Below are 19,618 nucleotides of genomic sequence, written 5' to 3'. Positions count from 1 at the left end.
TTCTGTACTCGTGGAGGCTTCCCACATGTTTTAGACTTGGGTCCTAAATCATACAAGAAGCCTCTATAAGCAGAGGAGGCTCCCTGCTTGAGAATTGCCCCCCCCCCCCCGCAAGTCATGGCAGGCACAGCAAAGGCAAGCTTAGCGTATTTGCCCCTGCCTTCATGTAACGTTTACACATGAGAGGATGTCTGATAGGGTTTTTCTCTATCTTTCTGTGAATACATGTGTGAGTGAGTATCAGTGGGGGAAGAGAGAAGATGCCATATACTGCCCTTCACTTCTAAGGCTCCAGGGTGGGGTACATCAGTAATATATTTTAAAATTAAAACAATACAATAAAATACAGGCAAAATACAATAAAATGATTATATAGCTCTAAGACATAGGAGGAAAAGTCTGCACTAACTTATTCCTCAATTCCACACAAATCCAGCTGTGTAAGAGATCAACTAGCAATATACTGTATTTTTCGCTCTATAACACGCACCCGACCATAACATGCACGTAGTTTTTAGAGGAGGAAAATCCGTAGGCATGCCACCCGTAGGCATTCCCTCCATAACACGCACAGACATTTCCCCTTACTTTCTAGGAGGAAAAAAGTGAGTGTTATGGTGCAAAAAATACAGTAGTTTTTTTGGGGGGTTGCTTATTATTTTTTATTGATTTTCCCAAAAAAATGACTAACAACCAAGTAATACAAATTTAAAACAAATTTAAAAGTTGACTCCCCCCCCCCCACTTCCAATATGTTTCTTTTTTTTCTCCCTCCTTTGCTGCTCAGTGACACATAATTACAGATAGAGATAGGGGAAAAAAGGTCCAGGTAAAATGGACTTAAAGAGCACCTGCTCTTCAACGTGTGTATATGATAGCATGTTCATAGATAGGTGTACATATAAACATGTAAGTTCCAGACCAGGCATAGGCAAACTCTGCCCTCCAGATGTTTTGGGACTACAATTCCCATCATCCCTAGCTAACAGGACAAGTGGTCAGGGATGATGGGAGTTGTCATCCCAAAACATCTGGAGGGCTGAGTTTGCCTATTCCTGTACCAGACAATCATTACTGTGAGATTGGAGAGGGGCATTAGACAGAGAAGGAGAGGAATATTTCTCTTCTGCTCTCTGAAAGCTCAGAATTGTGATTGATACTGACTTTGTTATCTGGTGATACAATAGCCATCCTATCACTTAGTAACAACTTGTCATATGCATAGTTATTAACTTGCTGCACCGTATTCACCTTCCATGAAAAGCTAAAAGCAACATAGTAACAAATGAGCTTTGACTGTTGGGATAGATCTATCTACTCGCCGCAGTGATGTCATTGGGATTTCAGAGCCAAAATGATAAAGACAAGAGCCAACTCATTATCTCAGGGTATCTTACTAAGGGCAGCCATGTGCAAACTACCTCTTACTTTTTAGGAGGAAAAAAGAGCATCATATGGAGTGAAAAATACGGAAATTTTTACGGCTGTTCACCATGAATTAATCTTGGTGCATGAATCTTTGGGCTTCTTTGTCAAAAGGCCTATTGTTCTGTAGTAGATTTTCTTTCATCAGTGGAATCAGCCCCATTGCCTTATGCAAAATATGTCATGGGGCATTTTCAAATTTCCCTATAGTTTCCACTTAACCTATGTCAACAAAGACTACGTAAAAGATGCTAATTTCAGAAGAGTAAGCTGCTGGAGCTTCCCAGTTTTCAAAAATCCAATAAAAAGTGAAATGTTGATCCTGACTGATGAACATGTAAGAACGACGAAGGTCAATAAATCCTGATTTAATTATTTTCACTTAATTGGATATTGTATTAACTTCTGTTCTGCATAATAATATGGAACACTTACTGGTATCCCTTGCATTGTTTGGCCTCTGGGACTCTCATCTGTTATTATGGTTTGTATATCTATCCATTTATATGACCACGTCATGTATCTGATGAAGCTGAATTAATCACACAAATCCATAGGCAACAATACATTTGTTAATAATGTTGCTAGGATCATTGTGATCCATTCTTGCAAAATAGGAATGGGGAAAAAACAATTTGGTTTACATTTAAATGTGAACCTACTTAGTTTGCACTACCTGGACCAATAACTGCATATATATGGACCAATATATGCAGTTCACACTTCTTTGAATTTAACAACGCAATTTTCCAACCCAACCCCTGCCCCCGCAACCCATGCACAAAATGCATAGTATTGGGAAGTATGCACAAAATGCACACTATATGGGGACATTGCTGGCAAAAACATGTCTGTTAGGCAAAATTGCTTACAGCAATGCTTTTTTAATATTGAGAATATTTCTAACCCATATCCAATCTCAAGGCAGAGTACAATATAATGAAAACCCATCCAAATTAATCAATCACAATTTAAAAATATGTACTTAACTTGAGCAACTAAGGCAAACATGAATCAAACTTAAATCTTTAAAAATACAAGTCTTAAATTGCAGAATGGGATACAACCCCCCTAACAGCTCACTAAATCTAATATTCTGTAATATATTGGGGAAAATGTGTGTGGGTTTCTTGCTTTTAAAAAAAAATAGAAAGCAATGCAGAAATGTACAAAAATGAAATAAAATCTGGAAAACTGAAATTGACAGATTCACCCACTCTTGCTGAGAAGTCTCTTTCACCACCAGTAGAAAAGTTAAACTCCAGCATAGCATATTGAAAGCTGAGTTTTGTGCTGCAGTCATTTCAACTTTTATTCTGCCAAGATGGAATGAAGAGACTCCCAACTTCCTCTAGGTCAGTACATTATGTGAAACCGGAGACTATTATTTATGTACCAGTAGGAAATGCCAAGGACAATATACAAAGGCACTTCCTCTTTTCTTCCACAACAAGTGCACTATTGGCAAAGTCCAGATAAAATACACAAAAAGACTGGTAGGAATGGGAAGCTGTTTTTCTAACTCAGATTCTCTTTTGCCTTGATTTTTGAAAATAAATTGTACACATAATCTTAAGCAAGATTCAACAGAAAATAAAAGCAGGGCAAGATCCAGCCCAGCAGACCTTTCTGCAATCCAGGCAACAAGGAGTAGAGTGGTTAGCAGAGTTGCTGGAAAGAATCCCGATGACACTATAGCAGGTTATGCAATGGAGCCATGAATGTTGCATTTTCATAACAGTCCCAATGCAATTTTGAGTCTCTGGGAACACACAACTGCTCCCACTCCCCTTCAAGCACAACTGTTCCATTTGAAAGTGTTGCATTGATGTTGACCATTCCAGATGATAAGCTTTAATCTGTTTCCTATCCCTTTCCATGCTTGAACCAATTTGTATGGGTATGTGGATTTTTTTAATGTGGATCTTTTACACTTAAAAATATACCCCATAGATGTGCACACTCCATGTGGAAGCACCCAGACACTAGCAGTCAGTTTACTCGGTGCCTCTACTGACAAGCCTTGTGTCAGTGAACTGCAATCGGAACGAGAGGAGGAGGCAAGGCTCCACGACGATGCTGGAGAGGGGCCAAGTAGGGAGAGAGGCAGGTCTCCAGTTGGGGAAGAAAATCAGCGCAACACCAGGGATGGAGGGGGGCCAATGGGGGAAGCAGAGAGCAGGTTCAGAGACTCTTCACTGGACACCAGCGGGGAGAGCACAGGTCCTCCGCTACCCACGCCCTCCCTGCGCAGAAGACTTCCGCGCAGGGAGAGTAGGAGGAGACTGGGCGTCAAACAACTTTTATGTTGGAAAAGGTTTAAGAAGCGCCCACTGTCGGATTCTGCCAGCGACTGAACAGCCACAAAGTGAGGGGCTGTCCAGCCAGGAAAGGTTTAACCAGGCCACCTAGCCAGGAGTGGCGGCAACTTACGCACGAGCAACCCCATATAACCATTACACCTTGGTATTTAAATAATTTGTTGAAATGGACTAGATGGGGGAAACTTTCAGGAAACATTCAAGAATAATGGCAAACACAGCTATACCCATGAGATTACATGCCCCCTCCACACACACATAAGGTGTGGGACTGATTATCTTACTGCAGGTGCATAATATAGCACTCCACACAAAACCCGTGGGAGGTTTTCCCACAATCTAAGGTCTTTAGTAAAAATCCAAAGAGGAAAAGCAGGTTTCTATTAAACCTTTTATGCCCTGTCTGTGTGTGTGTGCGCGCACACACACACACACCCTGTCTAGAAATCGTATTGTGTGAGCATATGTGTTTAGCACTGATGGCACAAATGTAATGGTATCACCACAAGAGACTCTGACATAATTATATATAACAGGTATCAAATCTACTTCCCACTGTTCTGGTTTTATTGCTTGGGTCCTGTGGGGGATGCTTTTTCCTTTTTTTTACTAATTTCCTAGCATTCCTAACATTTGCCTAGCAACCTCAAGTGCCAGCTCTCTGCTACATCTTCCAGGCTTGGCACAATTTAGCACTCTTTGAACCTTTTGTTTTTAACTTAATAGCATCTCCCCCTGCCATTTTTCTGGGTGGTTTTACCCCTAATTATCTGGGGGCACTCTCCTTTTGGAGACACCAACCATGATATAGATGTTATTCAGCCCAGCCCAGCCTAGCTATATGTGCTGTGTCACCATAGTCACATCTGGAGACTTGTTCTGGGCAATGCCATCTGCCTCAGCCAAAATTGGCCAACAGTCAGGATAATGGGAATCATAGTCAAGCAACCCCTGGAGGTTCATGGGTTCCCCATTCATGGCCAAGAGGTTGCTTTACTATGCTTTTGACACATACATGGGGATTTCTATACAGGCTCCAGTCATGTGACCAGATGAGTTAAAAATACTGGCAGAGAAGACTTGGGGTACCTCCCTTGGGGTACCTCCCAAGTTGGTTGCTGCTTTGGTGCATGTCCAACTTGCCACTCAGGCCACAACCCGCCAAAGTTTCTAGCTGCTCTGTATGAACTAGGGATCCATGTGTATGTAATAGTTCCGAACACTTGTGAACCAAGGACAAATTGTGCTCCAGAAATGAAAAATCATATCAAGAGAAATAGGCCTCCAACATTTGTTGTAAGGAACTGTAATGTATAGCCAAAGGGTTATAGAGACTACGGCCTCCTCTGCACTGTGCGTTTAAAGCAGTATCAAACCACTGTAAACAGAGCAAAATCCAAGTGGGTGGAGAATTCGTGGCTCGCCCATCTTCACTGTGAACCCACATTTCCCAAAGCCATCCCACCATCTCCCACAACAATATTCCCCCAACTGGAGGTAGCAGGTATTGAACCTGGGACCTTCAGCGGGCAAAGCATGTGCTCTGCCGCTGAGCTATGACCTTGTAACTTCTCCTTGAAACTTTCCACATGATCCATTGTCACATTTACATCAGTGATCATTACTTGGCATGTCAACCTTTGCACCTGCTGGAACATGGTTGTCTAAGCTGGGATTTGATAAGCTGCCTGTAAAAATGTGAAGTGAGGGACAACTCCCATGCTCAGGGTTAGCATGTGGTAGCTGCAAGCATCACATGATGGTTTGGGGGGGGTATGAAACTGCTACCACAGGTCCACCCATAGAAGCAGCTCTCATACATGTATGAGATGTAGTGCATGGCAATGCCTGGCCTCTCTGTCTCTTGAAAACTATCATAGCCGATTGTACGAAGTGGTAGTCTTGAGCCTTAGAATTAAAATGTCAAAAACAGAGGCTCCTGTTCCTCAAGGACTGGCTACCACTGTGGCAGGGATTCACCATATGCGTCTCTCCAGGTTAACCTTTGTGCTTGTCTACCTGATCTCACTCATATGTTTGTGTCTTCCTCTTTTTGTTTTAAATTGCCATTTCCTAGGGCACTTGATATCATCACATCACTGTCAGGAAGCCAGGCAGCATCTATGGTGTGTCAGGTTCAGCTGAAAGCCACAGGCAGTCAATTTACAGTTCCGCCAAGTAGGTGCAAAGATCTGCCATTTACAAAACTCACAAAGAAGTTTACGCAGAGAATCCTGACATGGGCTTCCTGCCAGTGCGGCTAATTTGCTAGCTTCCTAATTGGGCTCGTGCTTTTATTGTCACAATGGTGAGCATATATCACAAGGAGTATTTTCCTGCTGTGAGGGAAACACTGTTTTATTTATTGTTATTTATCTTGATTTAGCTTTCGTTGCATTTAACTACTCAGGACAAGTGGGGGGGGGGTAGAAAGAGCGTTGAGTGTGATGATGTCCCTCATCCGATGAGGCCCTCTTAGTGGCCTTGATGCAGAACAAAATACATGGCCTGGAGAAGGGGCTTTTCAGTGGTGGCGCCTTGCATGTGAAACTCCCAACCTATTGGTTAAGACTAGAGCAACTTTTTCAGTGGGCATTTGGAGGAGAGCCCTGATCAGATTAATGGGTTAATGGACCCTGTTGCAGTTTTTATGTATTCCTTTTATCTCATTTGACTCTGTTGTAAACCATCCCATGGCTTGTGCAAAAGGTGGCATAATCTAAACGAATAAATAAATGTCTGGCCCTCAGCTGGTTGCACAGGAAACTTGGTAGTTACAGATAGAAACTTGCTGTTCATAACTATAGTGACCCTCTCGTCTCGACTTAAAAACATCAAGACTTAACAGCACAGTGTTATAGTAAAAGGGGAAAGGGGCCACTTCATTTTTAGCAGATCTATTTTGGTCCTGAATAACAAGCAGTTCTGAAACGGATTGGACTGATTCCACAGATACCAGCTGAATCTTGTGGCTTGTGCATACTCTTGCTAAAAACACCCAGCTCCTTCAACCTTTCCTCCTAGGACTTGGTCTCCAGGCCCCTCGCCATCATTGCCACCGCCCTTTTGACATGTTCCAGTTTGTTGATATTCTTCTTTAACTGCAGCACCCAGAGAATCAGTGTGGTGTGGTAGTTATAGTGTTGGACTAGGACTCGAGAGACCCAGGTCCAAATCCCCACCCATCCATAAGCTCACTGGGTGACCTTGGGTGAATCACTGCTTCTCATCCTAATCTACTTCACAGGGTTGTTGTGGGGACTAAACAAGGAGCAGGAGAACCACCCTGGAGAGAGCGGTTGGATGGAATTGATCTAAATAATAACTTGACCCAGTACTCCAGGTGAGCTCCGGCCAAAGCTGAATTAAGAGGCACAATTACAGTGGTACCTCGGGTTACATACGCTTCAGGTTACAGACTCTGTTAACACAGAAATAGTACCTCGGGTTAAGAACTTTGCTTCAGGATGAGAACAGAAATCGTGCTCCGGCGCCGCAAGAGCAGCAGGAGGCCCCATTAACTAAAGTGGTACTTCAAGTTAAGAACAGCTTCAGGTTAAGAACGGACCACTGTCCTTCTTGCAACCAAGCCAATAATAATACTTTCAAAATTTTCTAAATGCATCACATGCATAAACTCTATAATCACATCTGACTAGATATGAAGATGGTGGCAGGCCATTTCGACAAGGGGCTGTCAGCTTCTTTCTGGAAGAAAGACACTCGGCACGTGAACTGTTTCCCATCGCTGCATCTCTCTGTATCGGGAGAGAGAGAAAAGCTGTGACTGCTGAGAGAGTGCTTTACGTGCAGCTGTTAAAAAAGCAAAATGTGTGCCAGAAAAGCAGAGTTGGCAACCCTGTTTGGACAAGACAGCATTACAGCCTTTCCAGCACAAGGCTGATTCATCGACAGCGGTTGCCGTCCCGTCGCCTTTTAAAGAATGATGTGAAAAGCATGACTCGAGGTTTATGAGCCGAGAGTTTCAGTTCTTTGGAGAAAATTTCACAAGAGGACGCAGGCTCTGTTTGTTTGTTTATTTCTTGTCCTGCGCATTGGCTTGGTCCAAATGCCATTTGTAATAGATGGTAAAGCCACTGACACGACACGTCTGCCTTTATCCCAGGCTCTGTTTTGTGTGTTTAATAATAACTTTCTAGCATGTGTTAAGAGCTGCAGCCTTCCTTTTAATAGCTGTAAACAGATCCTGTGCTGAATTGAAACTTACATCTGCGATGGGAGGAACTCCAAAAGGGGGTGTGAAAGGGAGAAGTGGGGAGGGGGATTAGCCAAAGGCACAAACAAGCCCTTCACCCCTCCTTCTCCCACTTCTTTTTGGAACAGGTGGATGTGGTTGGAATATTTCTGAGCTTAAGTTAATGCTGACCTTAGCTGGAATAACTTGCCCTCTTGAGCCGCCTGAAATGGGGAGTCAATGGGGAGTTGTCTGGCTGTTACACATGATTGTACACATCTGTCATCTAAATCAGAGCTCCAAATGCAAGACGGAGCATGCAGGAACATCGTGTGGATTTGTGACACTCCCTGAAGGCCACTAGGTCCATAAACCAGGGAATGGATTAAAAACGAGGCAGAAATAACAGTAAAGGTTTATTATGATGATTATTATTATTATTATTAATATTATTGGTGGCAGATGTAATCCTGAAGCAGCACCATTTGTGTTCTTTAAAGGGGAAGCATATCCATTTTCTCCGCCACAACCACTCTGAAATTTCAGAAGATAATAAGCACTTTTCCACATGAATGACCCAGCAACGACATTTGAAAATGATCCAGAGAGCTTTTGTTTTAAACCTGGGCTAGCCATTATAAAATGAATTTTCTGGTTAACGACCATGGAAACCTATTTCTCCTTACAACGGAACGCAACCAAACTCAGTCTGAGAAGGGATCGGCCTGTATTCTTTTATTTTTTCTGCATTGCCTCAAGAGTTACCAAAGAGAAATGCCCTAACTTGGTCACTGGAACCTGTCATTCTCCTTCATGATCTCTGCACAGGAAGATATGTGAGGGAAACTCGGGCTTCTGCGGCGTCTTCTGAACAATCCAGATCAGGGACAACCAACATGGTGCCCTTCAGCTGCTTAGATTCCAGCTCCCATCAGGCCCAGCCAGCGTGGTGACTAGTCAGAAGTGATGGGAGTTGTGCTCCACAACATCTGGAGGGCACCCCATTGACTGCCTCTGCTCTAAAGCCTAGAGATTTTGGGCCTCAGGGTCCACTCCCTCAGATTCAGTGTGCACATCCAAAGAGGCAGACTCCACACCTTCCCTTCCCACACTTCACACATTTCTTGTTCAGTCACACCATGTAAAATGCAAGAATTGGGGCTAAGCCTCTAGCTCAGAAGCACTAGCTTCTCCAGATGATTGAGTGGGCCATATGCAACATTGCACAACCTCCTGATATCCCATGATGTCACAAGTAGTCAGGGGGTGGAGCCCAACACCATCTGAAAATTGAAGGGGCCTGGCCCCCTAAAAATATATTTATCGGGGGGCTGAAAGTGCCTTGGCCCTTGGAGTTGGCGCCTATGCTTTAGCTTCCCTCCACCCCAACACACCACCTTCTCCAGATATTTACGGAAAGGACTGAGGTGGGCTGCCTTCAGATGTCTTCTAAAAGTCTGGTAGTTGTTCTCTCTGACATCTGGTGGTTGGATTTTACTGCAAATTATACAGTTTTTGTTGTATTCTGTTTCAGTTTTATACTGTTAATTTTTGTTTCCATGTGCATTATTTTCTGCCCTGGGATGTTTGGGTGAAGGGTGGATTATAAATGCTTTTAATTGGGGGGTGGGAAGACTTTCTCAGCACAAGACCCACATTCCTTTCCAGGGGTCACATGTCAGTGGTGGGCAGGGCCCCATATGCAAACGTCGCTTCTGTACAGGAGGTTAGTTTCTACCCACACTGTTCTCTATCCTCCATCCCCACCAGCAAGTGACATTATCAGAGTTCAAAGACACATTGCCGCCAGTCAAAAAATAAAAACCACTCCTGAGTGGTGCAAAGCAGGGCTGCTATGGGGCAGAGCCTGGGGCGGAGGTGCAATGTGAAGGGCCATTGCAGGGGCTTGGACTAGATGATCTTCAGGATCCCTTCCAACTCTATGATTCTATGATTCTTTGATTCTATTTGGACCTTGGGCCTGATGTTCCCCACCCCTGCCTCTTAACAAGAAAAATCATTAAATAAGAAATGACTACTAATCAGTGACACGGACAGAGCAAGATGTCTTGAATCAAAGTTCCAAACAACTTACTGCAGTTCAGTCCTCTGTCCCTTGCTGCACATCAACCATCACAATGATGATATTGACAGAACTGGTAACTATCCAGAGACAGATAAAATGTGTACTATGAGCTGAGACAGGAGTAAATACAGCATTAAAAATGAAATAACAAAATCCGGTGGGCTTTTACCAAGTTGCTGGAGACAAAGGCTTATTTTAGGTTGATATAGAGTGGTATGTATAAAGGACCGAGTTAACATGTTGAAAAGATGAAATGGAAAACTCAAGCTAAATATCAGGGAAAACATGATCTGACAGGAAGATCCATTAAAATGTAAACTAATATCTCAAGGGGGAAGAAGGGATGCTTCATTCCTTGGAGCAGTTGAAGTTACATCAGACAGAACAACAGAAATTCCATTAAAGTGAACAATGGGGCATTGGCAGGAAGATGAACTGCATAATCGGCAAAGACTTCCCTCTTTTTTAAAAGGAAACACACACTCGCTGTAAGCATTAACACACAGCCACAACATCCCTCTTGGTTGCTATACTGGGAAATGGTTTCAGCACAAACCAAAACCATTTCTCATGATCTTGCCTCCTTTTACCGTGGGATAATTAGACGCTGTTCCTTGAAAACCATGAAGCTCAGAAGCCCTGACCCACTGCCCCTTGTGATCATGAGCCACATCATGTTGCAGCTCTCCACAGTGCCAGTTTTAATAACACAGGAGTCAGTCCATTCGTCCATTGAGCTCAGTGTTGGCTATATTGTCTGCTAGCAGTGGCTCTCTAGGCTTTCAGACATAGGTTTCTGAAAGCACTATCTGGAGATACCACAGATTGAGGGATGTCTAAATGCAATGCAGTTGCTGTACCACTTTGCTATGGCCCTTCCCTGCCTCTTTGAATCTTTATGCCCTTCTTGGCTCTGCCACCCCAGGCTAGCTATCGGATATTCCTGGACACAAGACATCTAAGAGGGCCTCCTTTGGTCCTGACGACTGGCTTGTCCTGCAGCTTCTGGTTCCTGGCTCACCTCAGAATGCTGCCCTCTGTCTAGTCTGATTGCCCCCTAATTTCTGGTATGTGGTGGGTGGCTGTGACTTCTCAGGGGTGGAGCCTAAGAAGCTGCCTTACACTAAGCAGTCCCATCTAGTTCAGTAACACCTACATGGACTGGCAGCAACTCCCAGTGTTTCAGACAGGAGTCTCTCCTAGCCTTACCTAGAGATAGTCAAGAACCGAGTCTAGGACCTTTCAGATTCAATGAATGTGGTGCAGCTCTGAGCTATGGGACTTCTCTGGTGATGGAAAGGCACTTCATGTAGGCAAATATGTGTTCCGTTGCTGATCTCTTGTCCTCGCAATATATTTGAGGGCGAAAGTTCCTCCTCCTCACCACCACAGACATTTCAAGGCACTTGGGAGCAATTTTAGTGTATGTCTTTCTCAGTGGAAATATTCGTTCTCTTTTCCTGGGGCTTCCAAGCTACATCTGAGGGCATTTGTTCTCTCTATGAAGGCTATCTGCCACAGGCAGCAAACCTCTGAATACTGTACTCCACTGTAGATGGACGAGTGTTGCTGTGTTTAGGTCCTCATTGTGGGCTTCCCACAGGCATCTGGTTGGCCACTGTGAGAAGAGAATGCTGGACAATATAGGCCTTTGTTGTGATCCAGCCAGGTCTTATGTTGTTCATTTATCCTACTGCCGTACCTGTTATGAGCATCACTTGGGTTGAAGACAATGTTTGAACATTGAATTTATGGTCCTTTGCTCTTACTTTCTTGATGCAAAAGTGACTCCCTCTGCAGAGAAATGCCATAAAACTCCAATCTCTACCTTGCAGCCAATAAGTGGTATGAAAGAAGCAGACTGTAAAGAGCAGTGATTACATTTCAATATTGAAGAAAATTTGAACACAGCTATTCTCCATCTCCCGTCTCCTGTTCAGTGACTTTTCTGCTTGCTCTCAGTTGGCGGTTGATGAAATAGGAGAATAGGGTGTGGGATCCTGCTGGGATTACAGCTGAACATCAGTCATGCACCTTGATTCTGTCTGCTTGCTCTCCCTGCCTGCAAGCAGTGTGTGTGAAGTCACAATCTTGCTAGCACACTTGGCAAATGAAAAGTCCTAACTGTAGCCAAATAATATGATAAATATTGACATAGTGGTGATTCAACATTAGAGTGGGCGTTTAGTGAAGCAGGATTTTGCCATTATAAGACCTTGCATCAAAATCAGGATGATTTACAGGCTGCCTGTGGCATCTGCTCATGCAGCCCAGCAAAATATTTCGAAGGCTTGCTTGCAATATGAAGTTTCCCTCTTCACACCTCTAAGATAGGTTTATGGAACCAAGGAAGAAAATGGCAAAAGAATATAACATCCAGCAGGCCACCTTGTAGGATCACTTACATTAAGCAGATGAATTGTTGTGGCATTGTAAAGATTTGAATCTTCAGCTCCTGTTTTCCTACAGCTGCCTTAGGGCTACCCACATATATTACCTTACTCATCTTTTACCTGATGACTCACCGTGGTTTCTACAATTCCCATCATCCCTGACCACTGACCTGCTAGCTAGGGATGATGGGAGTTGTAGTCCCTAACCAGTTGGAGACCCATGTTTGGGAAACCCTGCTCTACACCAAAAACAAAACATGTGGAGCCACTTATCACATGCAAAGCCCCGAAGTTTTGAACAATTCCTTCAAAGACTGCTCTCTGATTAGTTCCTGGCCCATCTCTTAGGTCCTTTATATCAAACCACATTCTTTATTAACCCTCGTTCTTATTGTTCTTTCACTGGCCATTGCCTCCCCTGCACAGTACCTTCAGTCTCCCTGCCTTTGATATTTGTGTTGTTTAGCTTATCCACCTCTTTTGATTTTGGGCTCACCCACAAAAGGAATCAGGCCCTCAGTGTGCCATCAGAATGCTCAGAAATCCAGGGCAGGAGCATTTGAAAGAATACTGGAAGGACCCAATTCCCTCTGATGCCTCTGTCCCATCTCCACCTCCAAGGGGTGTGGAGACTCACTGGGAGACGGGGCAAAGAAGCAGGTGGTAGAGGAAGTGGCTTTAAAGATGGAAGGGGCCTGCTTCCTTTCCCAAACTCTTTGTAAACGGAGCACACTGCCAAATGTAGTGATGGAACTGCCAGCTTATTTTCCAAGAGTCAGTCGGGAAGGAGAGACCCAGTCTGAGGGAATTAGTTCTTTACTAACTGTAGGTTAGCAGACATATTTTTTTTGGGGGGGGGGTTGAGCAAAATTGAAGCAGGCAAGCAGGCAATCATGATAGCCGGTACTGTCCTCAATTCTACTTGCGAGTGTTAAATCACCTCTGCTAAAATTCTCACGACTCCCCAACTTTCCAGTTCCCTTTGGACCAACTCTGTGAAGCTTTAATCCCAGCAAAATGAACAACTTTACACTCCCTCAAAGAAGTTGGACGGCAAATTGCTTCCTTCCTTGAGAAACAGAACTTTCTGAGCCACCCCACCTGCTCAGCCAATCAGCGTCAGAGGCTTACAGCCACAAGGTCATTCCGTTTTCCTGGTGGATGAAATAGCAGAAACTCCAAGAGATTAAGTAACTAGAGAAGTCAAACAATTACGTATCAAAGTTTTCTAGGACCAGATTCTAGCATCGCTCACATTTGAAGTGTTCAGCACCCTAGCTATAGCTGGTATTATATTTGCGGGGAGAATACACTCAGTTCCATTTTGTCCTTTTAGCCTTCAAATACCTCACCAGCTGAAACTGTTCTGGGTAGACCCTTTAGCCTTAAACAGCTGTGCACAGTTGCCACAAATTGCTTTTCAGGATATCCTGGGGAGAGGTAGATGTGCTGCACTAAACTTCAAATCCAATCTTTCAAAGTAAGCTTTTCATACTTTTTTATTTACTAACTTTAAATTGCTTTTTCTCCTCCTCCTATTGATTCTCCCCCATAGAGGCATTCAGTCAAATAGTTATGAAGGCATGGGGGGTGGGGGTGGAGTATGGGGGGAAATATTTTTTTCTGCAAATCCATAACTAGCCTTTAAATTCACTCTTAACAAGATCAGCAAGGAGTCTTATGGTATCTTAAAAACAAATAAATTTATTGCAGCATAAGCTTGTGAACTAGGGTTGGATACGCAATACTGGCTTAAAGTGTAGCTAGGTCATTCTTTTTCTCAATCCAGATTGCTGCTAGTTTGGGGAAATACTGCATTTTGATGCATTTATCATAAGAAACTACAGAGTAGATATGGACTGCTAATATCTTGTGCTAATATCACTTCTCTGTGCAGTGCACTGGGTGCAGAACAAACAAGTGTGTACACGACTCTAAACCCATTTTTTTCAGATGTACAGAGTATCGTCCTCAGCAGATTTATTTATTTATTGCTTGTATTTCTCTCTCTCTCTCCCTCTCTCTCTCTCTCTCTATATACACACACACACACACACATTTTATTGGGTTTTTTTAACATATCACTTTCAACATTCATATAACATAAGTTCTTATCTTATACAATGTTTTAGACTTCCGTCAACACCTCTGATGATTTTTCGTTCTTTATCTCTTATTCTGCATTTCTCTATTACTCTTAATTACCATTAACTAATAACTCTCCTCATAGTCTTTCTTGCAATATTTCAAATAGTCCTCCTTAACAAATCTTCTTGCAGTCCTACTAGCATAACCTGTTCATTACAATTACTTTTCAAATAGTTCGTATATTTACTCCAGTCTTCTAAGAATCTCTGGTCCCACAGGTCTCGAATCCGACATTTAATTTATCCAATTCTGCATAGTCCATCCATTTCATCCGCCATTCTTCTTTTGTCGATATATTGCTTGCGTTTCTATACTACCTTTCTGCCAAGGCACTCAAGGCATATGCGTATGTGCAGGTGTAGTTAAGGAGCTCAAGGTGGCATGCATAGCTCTATTCCTTTCAACATTCTCACAACAACCCTGTGAAGTAGCATTCAGCACAGTTAGGAACCAGGCTAGACTATTTGTCTAAGTATCCCAGCCTGTTCTGACTGGGTATCATCAGACAGAGTGTTTCTCTCATTATCTTCTACTTGATCTTTTTAACTAGGGATTGAACCTGGGAGCTTCTCCACGCAGTGGATGTCCTGCACCACAGATCTAAGGTCTCTTCTCACACACATTTTGGGAATAAGAGGATGTCCTATTGTTGTTCTCCCAAGAGGATCATGTTTCATGCAGTGATGAAGGAACATCACAGTCACACTGGATCAGACAAGGCAAATCCACACCATACATTTCAAGCACATCAAACACACAGATGATGATGGCGATGATGATTTTATTGGGTTGCTCCAGCTAAAACATAGGACTTCCCCCAGAGAATCCTGGAACTGCAGTTTGTTGAGGGTACTGGGAATTGGAGTTCTGTGAAGGGGGAAACTACAGCTCCCAGGATTCTTTCAGGGACATCTCACGCTTTAAATGAGTGTTCCATGTATGGTGTGGATCTGCCCAAAGGTCTCGTTAGTCCAGCATCATATTTCCCATAGTGGCCAACCAGATGCCTATGGGAAACCAATAAGTGGGACATGAGGCACCCCAGAGTATGTAATTCAGCTTCCAACTCTGGAGAGAGAAGTGTGGGCTTCCTGGCCATGTTCCCACGTGAGTCATATGTGGAGAGCATGGCACCCCAAAAACAGGATGTCCCAATTTAATTGGGGGCAGTTGGGGGTTGTTAGGTCAACATAGGTAAACCAAAGAATGATGTCAGCTACTTAGACAGCAAGTAGGTTAACATGAGCTGGACTCTTCATTGCTACACTAATTAATGTTTTGATGGAACCCTGATCTACAGCTAAAGGGCCTATGTAATTGCTGTGATATAGAAACCACAGATGTACTGTTAACAGAACTTACAGCAGAGTGGAAATAGCTTGTGGAAAACCACAAGTCTTTATCTTTAAGCACACCAGGCTTTCAGGAAGTTTGTGTGTAAGAGAGAGAGAAAAATGGGGGGATGGAGGATGTATTTGCTGAAGTCTGGGGACACTTAGGGGAAAACCACTGCTATGATTATTTGATTCATGCACATTTGTATTTCCCCCACCTAAGTACAGTTTTTGGACTTTTTATACAAGTGCTGAGGACACTTTAAGTGCCACCTCAACTTCAGACTGCATCTCAGTGCCAGGCAGGCTAACTTTGGTGCCTCCTATATACAGTACTACTTGTGCTAACCCACTGAGTTTACGGTGTATTCTCATTTTACAGGGGCAGCGAAAGGGGGATAATAATAATAATAATAATAATAATAATAATAATAATAATAATAATAAAAAATTTATTTATTTATATCCCACCCTCCCCAGCTGCAGAGTGGCTAACAACAGTAAAAGTAACACAGTTTGCATAAAATCACAATCAATTAATAGAAATACATTCTAAAATCAATTCAGAATCAAATTAATGGCAACCATTGGGCTAGAGTTCTATGAGGATTACCAAAGGAGGGGGTCAGACTGTGCCTTGGCCAAAGGGGATGTGGTGAGTGCGGGCCACCCCGGGTGTCACCACTGAGGGGGTGACAAAATGCCAGGCGGCACTCACCACGGGGCCTGCAGCACGCCCGAGCCACGCACCTCTCCTGGGAGAGACTCAGTGGCTTGGGTGCACGCAGGCTCCGTACTGCTCAAACGGTCCACCTGCTGCCTCCCCCCCCCCAACTGTAGGGTGGCTGAGTGGGAGTAGGCAGGCCCCGCATGCGTGCCACCCCAGGTGCCCAAGCTGCTTCCTCCACCGCTGTCATTTTATACTCCTTCTAGTCAGGGCTGAACATTTTGGAGGAAGGGTGGAATTTAAAATAAATGATGGATAGATGGATAGATAGATTTTGGACTAGTTTGTTTAGGGTGCTGCAAGTTCCTAGAAGACTTCTATTCCCCTCCCAGATCAACAGTTCCCAAAGTTCCCTGGGGAGAGGAATTGATTGTTAAAGCACTCTGGAAAAGGAATCTGATATAAGGTTACATAGGACTCGGCTTTGGGGAGACCTATCAGATCCAGCCCAGTCCTTTGTTGCTGTTCATAAAAATGAGACTCACTCTCTTTCAGAGCTGCAGAAGCTACCTAGCTGCTAAACTAAGCTACTTTAAATTAATATTCTTCATCATAAGTACTAGTGAGAGAGCAGCTAAGTTTTATCTTTTAGTTCTGTTTGGTTTGTTAACTATGAATCATCTGATTTTCTCAGATGTCCCTGAGGTCTAAGCCTTATCTTGCCACCCTGACAGAGTTGGTTTCCCTTGACTGTAGATGCTGGTATCTTTCCCGAAGCGCCAACTGCCGTGGTGTTCATCAAGGTAGAGGCAATTATAGTATCATGCCACCCTCTGGAAGCAGGTTTTCTAGCCTAAAGTAGGAGAGTCTCTTACCACCTATTTCCTCCCACTGGTAGAATAAATAAACACAAAACATAAGAGAGAATAATAACTATTGTAATAACAGTGGCAACCTTTCAGTTGGGTTAAAATAAAGATACAATATTATTTTTTCAATGACCACGTCAAAAGGCATGATTCCCACCCCACTATAGGCCATTCTGATAATAAATGAGTTCATAATTTTAAGGTGTCATTTTTTGCATTGTTGTTGTTTTTTGCAGCCATAGTCTAAAGCAGTCAGTTATTCTTTTTGAACTTTCAGTTATAACAAGGTCATCAACACCCAATTAGCTAATAATACTTCAAAGTAGAAAAATTATGATGATGCTGATGACAATGAAAATCATCTGTTTTCTTTGTCACTTTCGTTATATATTCTTATGCTGACAACACCACATCTACCTCCAAATAAACTTCATGTTCTCAGGTAATCTGATGTCAATGGTGAACACAGATGTTCCCATAGTGCTCTTGACTGCCAATCACTCAGCACACCTAGTATGCTACACTACTTAACATTTCCAAGGATCGCTGATAAAATTAATTGATGTACAGGATGAATTTCACTGTTTGGTAATGGAAAGCAGCTGAAAAGTTAATTTATTGGACACCTGGAAATTACTTTGGCATGTGCAGAGTTGCTGGATTGTATGGAATTGTTACAGTCACTGTATTTGTTTTTCATTTTAGGGGATGATGCACTTCAGCACCAGTTACTCAGAGGCCAGTATATGCACACAGTCTTCCCTAAAAATCTATTGCTGTGACACCTAGCAAGTCTGGAAGCATAAATCTAAGAATCTAGGACACGGGTCCCATGCTGGGTTATGCTGATTGGAGCTGGAGTCAAAACCATGTGGAAGGCCATAGTTTCCCCATCCCTGAAGTAAGACTGAAAGAGGGAGTAGCATGGAAGCTATGTATCTGGGCTGGATATATAAGCTGTTGCTGTACAAGGAAGAATTTGCTTTCCCAATATAGAATTAAGATGGTGCTTCCTCGGAACCAGGCAAAATGGCGAAGTCTTCCATGGCCCATAGATCACCAGTTCATCCACTCCTCTGCACTCTATGAGAAGCAATAAAGACATAAACTGCATCCTAAGTGTCTTCGGATGACTTCTTTTTCCAGAAAATTGGATGGGTGACATCAGCTTTCAGGTAGGCAAGGCCTGTTATGATATGTAGAATATGTCCTGGTAGAATATGTTGCATGTAAGCGTTTAGCCTTTGGAGTGCTCCCTCCTCCCAATTCCTGCCCTTCATTTCCTATGCAGTGACTCTCCTGGGAGCTATACAAGAATGAAAAGTAGAGATGAATAAGGATTGTTGGTGCCTCTATACATCTGCAACAATTCTTGCGGTGTGAAATGTCTAGAAGAGTTCCATAGGCAGGACAATTTATAGAGCATGCATATTTGAGCTGTGACCAACCATAATCCTCTCTTCTGTAAGCAAGCGTTTGAATGAGGCCCCATTACAGCAGCTGCTTTTGAAGTGCCATGTCGTTGAGTGTTTTGGAAAACAACGAATATCAGATGATCCTGCCCCTTCATAACCGTTTTTCTTTGTGTATTTTGGATTCATCATTTGCCAAAGTTTGTTTTTGATTGACTTCATGTTACATCTAACAAACATACACCAAGTGCAAAAATGCAACTGAAACCACAAGAATGTATTGTTTTAACATCAGTAAGTAGTTGCAGCAGGAAACACTAGGGAAAACTCTATTGAGCACAGACATATTTGACCAGCAAGTGCGCACCACTAAGATAGATGCAAAACTGAGGGAGATCAGTGGAGGTACAAGGAAGGGAGCACAGTGCTAGATAGAGGTCCAAGCCCAGCAACACCCCCCAATAGTATGTTAAATCATCAATAGAGGTTGATGGATTAGCCTCGTTTTGCACACACAAACAAACATAGGTTGGTCCCTTCCTATTTTTTGTGAGTTTTTAAAAATAAGAATGAAAACTTCACATTTAAAGTGTATCTAATTTGTGTACACTTTGTATGCATGTTATATGTAACCTATCCTCTCTCCAAAAATAAAAATAAAAATTGGATCCTTCCCATTGCGTTTCCCCCAAAACATGGGTTTTGTTTGTGCCTTCACTCGTGATATTTCAATTTTTGTTTTTTAAAAGAAACTGCATCACAGCATTT

General features: G+C 43.0%; 1 long non-coding RNA gene across 1 annotated transcript; it reads right to left on the bottom strand.

The window, feature by feature from the left end:
• Nucleotides 1-1,783: 1,783 nt before the first annotated feature.
• Nucleotides 1,784-2,775, bottom strand: LOC310841687. The gene is made up of 3 exons (XR_014562692.1): nucleotides 2,643-2,775; nucleotides 1,940-1,957; nucleotides 1,784-1,898 (listed from the first exon to the last, which is right to left on the bottom strand). It is a non-coding gene; the product is annotated as an uncharacterized lncRNA (long non-coding RNA).
• Between the last annotated feature and the right edge of the window lie 16,843 nt (nucleotides 2,776-19,618).

Source organism: Podarcis gaigeae, assembly GCF_964106915.1.
Source record: "Podarcis gaigeae genome assembly, chromosome: 3".
Lineage (NCBI taxonomy): Eukaryota > Metazoa > Chordata > Lepidosauria > Squamata > Lacertidae > Podarcis > Podarcis gaigeae.
The sequence above is the reverse complement of the archived record's forward strand: the minus strand, read 5'-3'. Positions and strand labels throughout refer to the sequence as shown.